We start from the raw sequence: 7,430 nt of genomic DNA, 5'->3' as shown, positions 1-7,430 counted from the left end.
AGTCCGCAGTAAATCATTTGAAAATCTCTGTTTGTAAAATCATACATGTGTTTTTTTTCTCCTCTAACACACTGAAGCTGACAGATAGGCACTGCACTGTCTGGTGCTCGAGGTTCCCGCTCCGCCCTTACCAGCCTCTGATTGGATACACATACACACAGAATGATACGATTGGCTATCAGAAAAATCAATCATAAAATCTGTCAACAACACATTGAGAGTGTGGAAGTGACTGAGATTAAAGGGGCAGATTCGACTATTGTTGATCGTACTGGTGGTGAAGGAGGAACGGTAATCTTGCGCTGCTCGGTTCGTGTTGTCAACAAGGCAGCATTGTGCATCGTCCAGAAACATTACATCTCTTTCCAATAAAAAATATATATGGTTGAATTTTTCAAATTAGTTTTCATTTGGAAGGCATATACAGCGTTTATATAACACATTTAAAAAAAATAACTTTTTCATGTCATAACACATGAAAAAGTAATACACATTACTCCACGAGTTTAATTATGCCACTTTTGTTTTTGAGCCGATTTCGCCATGGGCTTTGAATGTGGTACCTGGCTCACGCCTGGGGGGCAGCCCGGTGCAAAACACGCCTCATCGGGCGTCCCGGACAGATGAATCGAATGCCTTCAATGCCAATCAGATGATAGAATGGATTAAAGCACTGGCCCAAACAAAAACGGAATAAAAAACAATGGGGAAATGTAGTGATACTAGTAACGTCATAAATGTTGAAACAAAGGACACGGAAGTAATCTTAACAAACACGTTTGTGTGGGATACTGTCAGTTGACAGAGGGTGTGAATGTGTGTCAAACCTGTTTGAAAACCATGACTCATTACCTCTCCTCTCCCACGGATAAATACTCGAATGAATGAATGACTGATTGAATTAATCACACACACACGTAGCCGAGGTAAGTAGTGGTGCTGAAGCATCCGCTGAAAAATAACAATAATAATATATATATATACTAGTCATGTATTAGCGGACCCATATAGGCTTCCGTATCGCCGGCAAATATTTTTTTAGATATATATTTCAGGATATTGTGTATCCTTGGAAAAAAAACAGAATTCTGGTAAACATTACAATTTTAAAAACATAGCTTGTCCAAGAAAAGTAGTCTCTTGACAGGGTAAATTAAGCTGCCTTCAAAGTTCTGTACTGAATTCAATATTACCACTACCTTTTTAAAACCATGTAGAGATTTATTACCCAAACACAAGCATTATTATTTATTTGTATATATTTAATTTTTAGCTTTATTTACTTCATATCCCAGCGATAATGCTTTGCCCTGGGAAGACAAAATGCAATTTGCTCAACTTGCCATTGGCTCAACTTTCCCCAAGGCAAACATTTTGACTATGTTAGCCCACATATCTACAAGGATGCACTTTCATACTAGGTTTAGGACCTCATATTGAAGCTTGTAGGCTGCGTTTACACAGGCAGCTCAATTCTGATTTCGGCCTACCGGGGAACAGTGGGTTAACTGCCTTGTTCAGGGGCAGATTTTTACCACGTCAGCTCCATCCAGCAACCTTTCGGTTACTGGCCCAATGCTCTAACCACTAGGCTATCTGCCACACCAAAATTATTTGTTATATTGTGTTAGATTTGTTGTTAATACATATTTTATACACACACACACACACACACACACACACACACACACACACACACACACACACACACACACACACACACACACACACACACACACACACACACACACACACACACACACACACACACACACACACACTACCAGTCAGAAGTTTTAGAACACCTACTCATTCAAATGTTTTTCTTTTTACATTGTAGAATAACAGCGAAGACATCAAAACTATGAAATAACACATATGGAGTCATGTAGTAACCAACAAAGTGTTAAATAAATCCTTCATATAAGTTAATTTGTGGAATTTCTTTCCTTCTTAATGCGTTTGAGCCAATCAGTTGTGTTGTGACAAGGTAGGGTTGGAATACAGAAGAAGCCCTATTTGGTGAAAGACCAAGTCCATATTATGGCAAGAACAGCTCAAATAAGCAAAGAGAAATGAGTCTCTCATTTCATTAAGACATGAAGGTCAGTCAATGTGGGAAAAAGTGCAGTCGTAAAAACCTTCAAGTGATGAAACTGTCTCTCATGAGGAAAGGAAGAGCCAAGGTTACCTCTGCTGCAGAGGAGAAATTCATTAGAGTTAACTGTCTCTCATGAGGAAAGGAAGAGCCAAGGTTACCTCTGCTGCAGAGGAGAAATTCATTAGAGTTAACTGTCTCTCATGAGGAAAGGAAGAGCCAAGGTTACCTCTGCTGCAGAGGAGAAATTCATTAGAGTTAACTGTCTCTCATGAGGAAAGGAAGAGCCAAGGTTACCTCTGCTGCAGAGGAGAAATTCATTAGAGTTACACACACCTATAAAACACACACTATGACAGGACTCCAGACACACACCTATACAACACACACTATGACAGGACTCCAGACACACACCTATACAACACACACCATGACAGGACTCCAGACACACACACCTATACAACACACACCATGACAGGACTCCAGACACACACCTATACAACACACACCATGACAGGACTCCAGACACACACCTATAAAACACACACCATGACAGGACTCCAGACACACACACCTATAAAACACACACCATGACACCATGATGTGCATGTACGCACACACAGCTATTTCACACAAACACTCCTGACAGATACATAGTATATGGGAACAATATTGTATGAACCAAACACTTGGTCAATACCTCCCATTGGAATAATCTGCTTTAGCCTGATAAAAACTCAAAATACTTTACTAGTGGATTATACCAATCATCACAATGATGCAGATAACATATATAAACCCTGGATTATCCATCATCAATCTGAATCTCAGATAATATATATAAACCCTGGATTATCCATCATCAATCTGAATCTCAGATAATATATATAAACCCTGGATTATCCATCATCAATATGAATCTCAGATAATATATATAAACCCTGGATTATATCCATCATCAATCTGAATCTCAGATAATATATATAAACCCTGGATTATATCCATCATCAATCTGAATCTCAGATAATATATATAAACCCTGGATTATCCATCATCAATATGAATCTCAGATAATATATATAAACCCTGGATTATATCCATCATCAATATGAATCTCAGATAATATATATAAACCCTGGATTATCCATCATCAATATGAATCTCAGATAATATATATAAACCCTGGATTATCCATCATCAATCTGAATCTCAGATAATATATATAAACCCTGGATTATCCATCATCAATATGAATCTCAGATAATATATATAAACCCTGGATTATATCATCATCAATCTGAATCTCAGATAATATATATAAACCCTGGATTATCCATCATCAATATGAATCTCAGATAATATATATAAACCCTGGATTATCCATCATCAATATGAATCTCAGATAATATATATAAACCCTGGATTATCCATCATCAATATGAATCTCAGATAATATATATAAACCCTGGATTATATCCATCATCAATATGAATCTCAGATAATATATATAAACCCTGGATTATCCATCATCAATATGAATCTCAGATAATATATATAAACCCTGGATTATCCATCATCAATATGAATCTCAGATAATATATATAAACCCTGGATTATATCCATCATCAATATGAATCTCAGATAATATATATAAACCCTGGATTATATCCATCAAACTCCATGAGACTCCATGAGGGTGGTATGAGGGCCCGACGTCCACAGGTGGGGGTTGTGCTTGCCAGAGAACACCAAGATTGGCAAATTCGCCACTGGCGCCCTGTGCTCTTCACAGATGAAAGCAGGTTCACACTGAGTACATGTGACAGACGTGACAGTCTGGAGACGCCGTGGAGAACGTTCTGCTGCCTGCAACATCCTCCAGCATGACCGGTTTGGAGTTGGGTCAGTCATGGTGTGGGGTGGCATTTCTTTTGGGGGCCGCACAGCCCTCCATGTGCACGCCAGAGGTAGCCTGACTGCCATTAGGTACCGAGATGAGATCCTCAGACCCCTTGTGAGACCATATGCTGGTGCGGTTGGCCCTGGGTTCCTCCTAATGCAAGACAATGCTAGACCTCATGTGGCTGGAGTGTGTCAGCAGTTCCTGCAAGAGGAAGGCATAGATGCTATGGACTGGCCCGCCCGTTCCCCAGACCTGAATCCAATTGAGCACATCTGGGACATCATGTCTCGCTCCATCCACCAACGCCACGTTGCACTGCAGACTGTCCAGGAGTTGGCGGATGCTTTAGTCCAGGTCTGGGAGGAGATCCCACAGGAGACCATCCGCCACCTCATCAGGAGCATGCCCAGGCGTTGTAGGGAGGTCATACAGGCACGTGGAGGCCACACACACTACTGAGCCTCATTTTGACTTGTTTTTAAGGACATTACATCATTTAACATTTAACATTTAAGTCATTTAGCAGACGCTCTTATCCAGAGCGACTTACAAATACATCAAAGTTGGATCAGCCTGTAGTGTGGTTTTCCACTTTAATTTTGAGTCCGACTCCAAATCCAGATCTCCATGGGTTGATACATTTGATTTCCATTGATAATTTGTGTGTGATTGTGTTGTCAGCTCATTCAACTATGTAAAGACAAAAGTATTTAATAAGAATATTTCATTCATTCAGATCTAGGATGTGTTATTTTAGTGTTCCCTTTATTTTTTTGAGAAGTGTATAAACCTCTCCCTCTCTCTCTATATATATATACACATATAAAAACCTCTCTCTCTCTATATATATATACACATATAAAAACCTCTCTCTCTCTCTCTATATATATATATAAAAACCTCTCTCTCTCTCTCTCTATATATATATATATAAACCTCTCTCTCTATATATATATATAAACCTCTCTCTCTCTATATATATATACACATAAAAACCTCTCTCTCTATATATATAAAAACTCTCTCTCTATATATATATATATATATAAACCTCTCTCTCTATATATATATACAAACATATAAAAACCTCTCTCTCTCTCTCTCTCTATATATATACACAAACATAAAAACCTCTCTCTCTATATATATATATAAACATATAAAAACCTCTCTCTCTATATATATACTATAAAAACTCTCTATCTATATATATATAAACCTCTCTCTCTATATATATACACAAACATAAAAAATCTCTCTCTCTCTATATATATATATAAAAACCTCTCTCTCTCTCTCTCTATATATATATATAAAACCTCTCTCTATATATATATACAAACATATAAAACACATAAAAACTCTCTCTCTATATATATAAAAACTCTCTCTCTATATATATATATATATACAAACCTCTCTCTCTCTATATATATATATACAAACATAAAAATCTCTCTCTCTCTCTCTCTCTTTCTCTCTCTCTCTCTCTCTCTCTCTCTCTCTTTGTCTCTCTCTCTTGTCTCTCTCTTTGTCTCTCTCTCTCTCTCTCTCTCTCTCTCTCTCTCTCTCTCTCTCTTTGTCTCTCTCTCTTTGTCTCTCTTGTCTCTCTCTTTGTCTCTCTCTCTCTCTCTCTCTCTCTCTCTCTCTCTCTCTCTCTCTCTCTCTCTCTCTAAATAAACTGTAAAACAATGAGGCTACTCCTTTTCAAACCAACTGGGCCTTTATTATTATGAAAGGAACATTGGGGATACGGACCACATAGCCCTAGTCAAAAAGTAGTGCACTACTTAGTCTATAGCGTTCCATTTGAGACACATCCCCAGAGTTGTACATTCAACAACTTCAGTAGTAGTCAACACTCAACACAAATCAAATGCAATCAAACATGACAATATGACAAACTACGGTCCTGATTTAGAATCAATTGTTTTCTTATTTCTTCCATTATGGCACAACAGCAAAAAAATCAGTCTATGAAATTAAAGATTTTTTAAAAATACGTTCTGAGAAGATAAACCAGGATAATACCAGGTTGTTATTGTTAAAAAATAAAGGCTCTCAATAAAGTTGAGAAATCCCTTTTTGTATTCCAGAATTCCCAGATGGAGGATTCCCTGATTTCCTGCTTCTTCCCTCCAGATTCAGGGAATATTATAACCAGGATTTCAGAAGGAAAACCTGGGAAAATGGGGAAAGTTAGGAGAATCTTTCAAATGTAATGCTAAATAAAAAGGTTAAATAAATACAGTACCTCTATACTCTAGTACTTCTCTGGTAGTTAGATACTGTACTGAATACAGTACCTCTATACTCTAGTACTTCTCTGGTAGTTAGATACTGTACTAAATACAGTACTTCTATACTCTAGTACTTCTCTGGCAGTTAGATACTGTACTGAATACAGTACCTCTATACTCTAGTACTTCTCTGGCAGTTAGATACTGTACTGAATACAGTACCTCTATACTCTAGTACTTCTCTGGCAGTTAGATACTGTACTGAATACAGTACTTCTATACTCTAGTACTTATCTGGCAGTTAGATACTGTACTGTAGGTTTGGGGTTAGCAGGTTTTTAGGGGGGAAAATGGCACATTACCAGAGTAAAAAAATGACCTAGAGTACTAAACTAAGAATAAATACTGAATGTTTTCAATGAAAATAAATGCATTGACATAATCTCAATACACATTAGTCGGAATGTATAAACAATCAATTCATCCTAAAAATGTGAATGTTTTATTTTAATCTTATAATATAAAATACATCTGGAGTTAAATAAGACAAGGAGTAATTAGTGCAGTAGATGCTTTAGACAGCATCAAATGGCACCTATTCCCTACATAGTGCACTACTTTTGACAGAGCCCCATAGAGCTCTGGTCAAAAGTAGTGCACTATGAAGGAATAGGGTGCCAGCAGCCCTAAATACCTGATTTAAAAGGAGACACACACATCTCCTTTACAAGGTCTCATCAGCAGCTAACACACTAACATCCTCTCCCACCACCCCTCCCCCTCCTCTCATCAACCTTGGTGTTCTTATCTCTCCCCCCTGTCCCACTCCCCTTCTCTATTCTGTCTCTTCCCCCTATCCCTCCCCTTCTCTATTCTGTCTCTTCCCCTATCCCTCCCCTTCTCTATTCTGTCTCCCCCTATACCTCCCCTTCTATTCTGTCTCTCCCCCTATCCCTCCCCCTTCTCTCTATTCTGTCTCCCCCCTATACCTCCTCCTTCTCTATTCTGTCTCTCCCCTATGCCTCCCCTTCTCTATTCTGTCTCCCCCCCCTATACCTCCCCCTTCTCTATTATGTCTCTCCCCCTATACCTCCCCCTTCTCTATTCTGTCTCCCCCCCCTATCCCTCCCCCTCTTCTCATCAACCTTGGTGTTCTGTCTCTTCCCCCTATCCCTCCCCCTCTTCTCAT

At 38.5% G+C, this 7,430-nt stretch overlaps 1 long non-coding RNA gene across 1 annotated transcript; it reads right to left on the bottom strand.

Moving 5' to 3' along the window:
• Window positions 1-5,702: 5,702 nt before the first annotated feature.
• Window positions 5,703-6,831, bottom strand: LOC124028721. The gene is made up of 2 exons (XR_006837636.1): window positions 6,308-6,831; window positions 5,703-6,255 (listed from the first exon to the last, which is right to left on the bottom strand). It is a non-coding gene; the product is annotated as an uncharacterized LOC124028721 (long non-coding RNA).
• Window positions 6,832-7,430: the final 599 nt, after the last annotated feature.

The sequence above is a fragment of the Oncorhynchus gorbuscha genome, unplaced genomic scaffold (assembly GCF_021184085.1).
Source record: "Oncorhynchus gorbuscha isolate QuinsamMale2020 ecotype Even-year unplaced genomic scaffold, OgorEven_v1.0 Un_scaffold_4714, whole genome shotgun sequence".
NCBI classification, from domain to species: Eukaryota; Metazoa; Chordata; class Actinopteri; order Salmoniformes; family Salmonidae; genus Oncorhynchus; species Oncorhynchus gorbuscha.
This window is presented reverse-complemented; position numbering and strand designations above follow the sequence as displayed.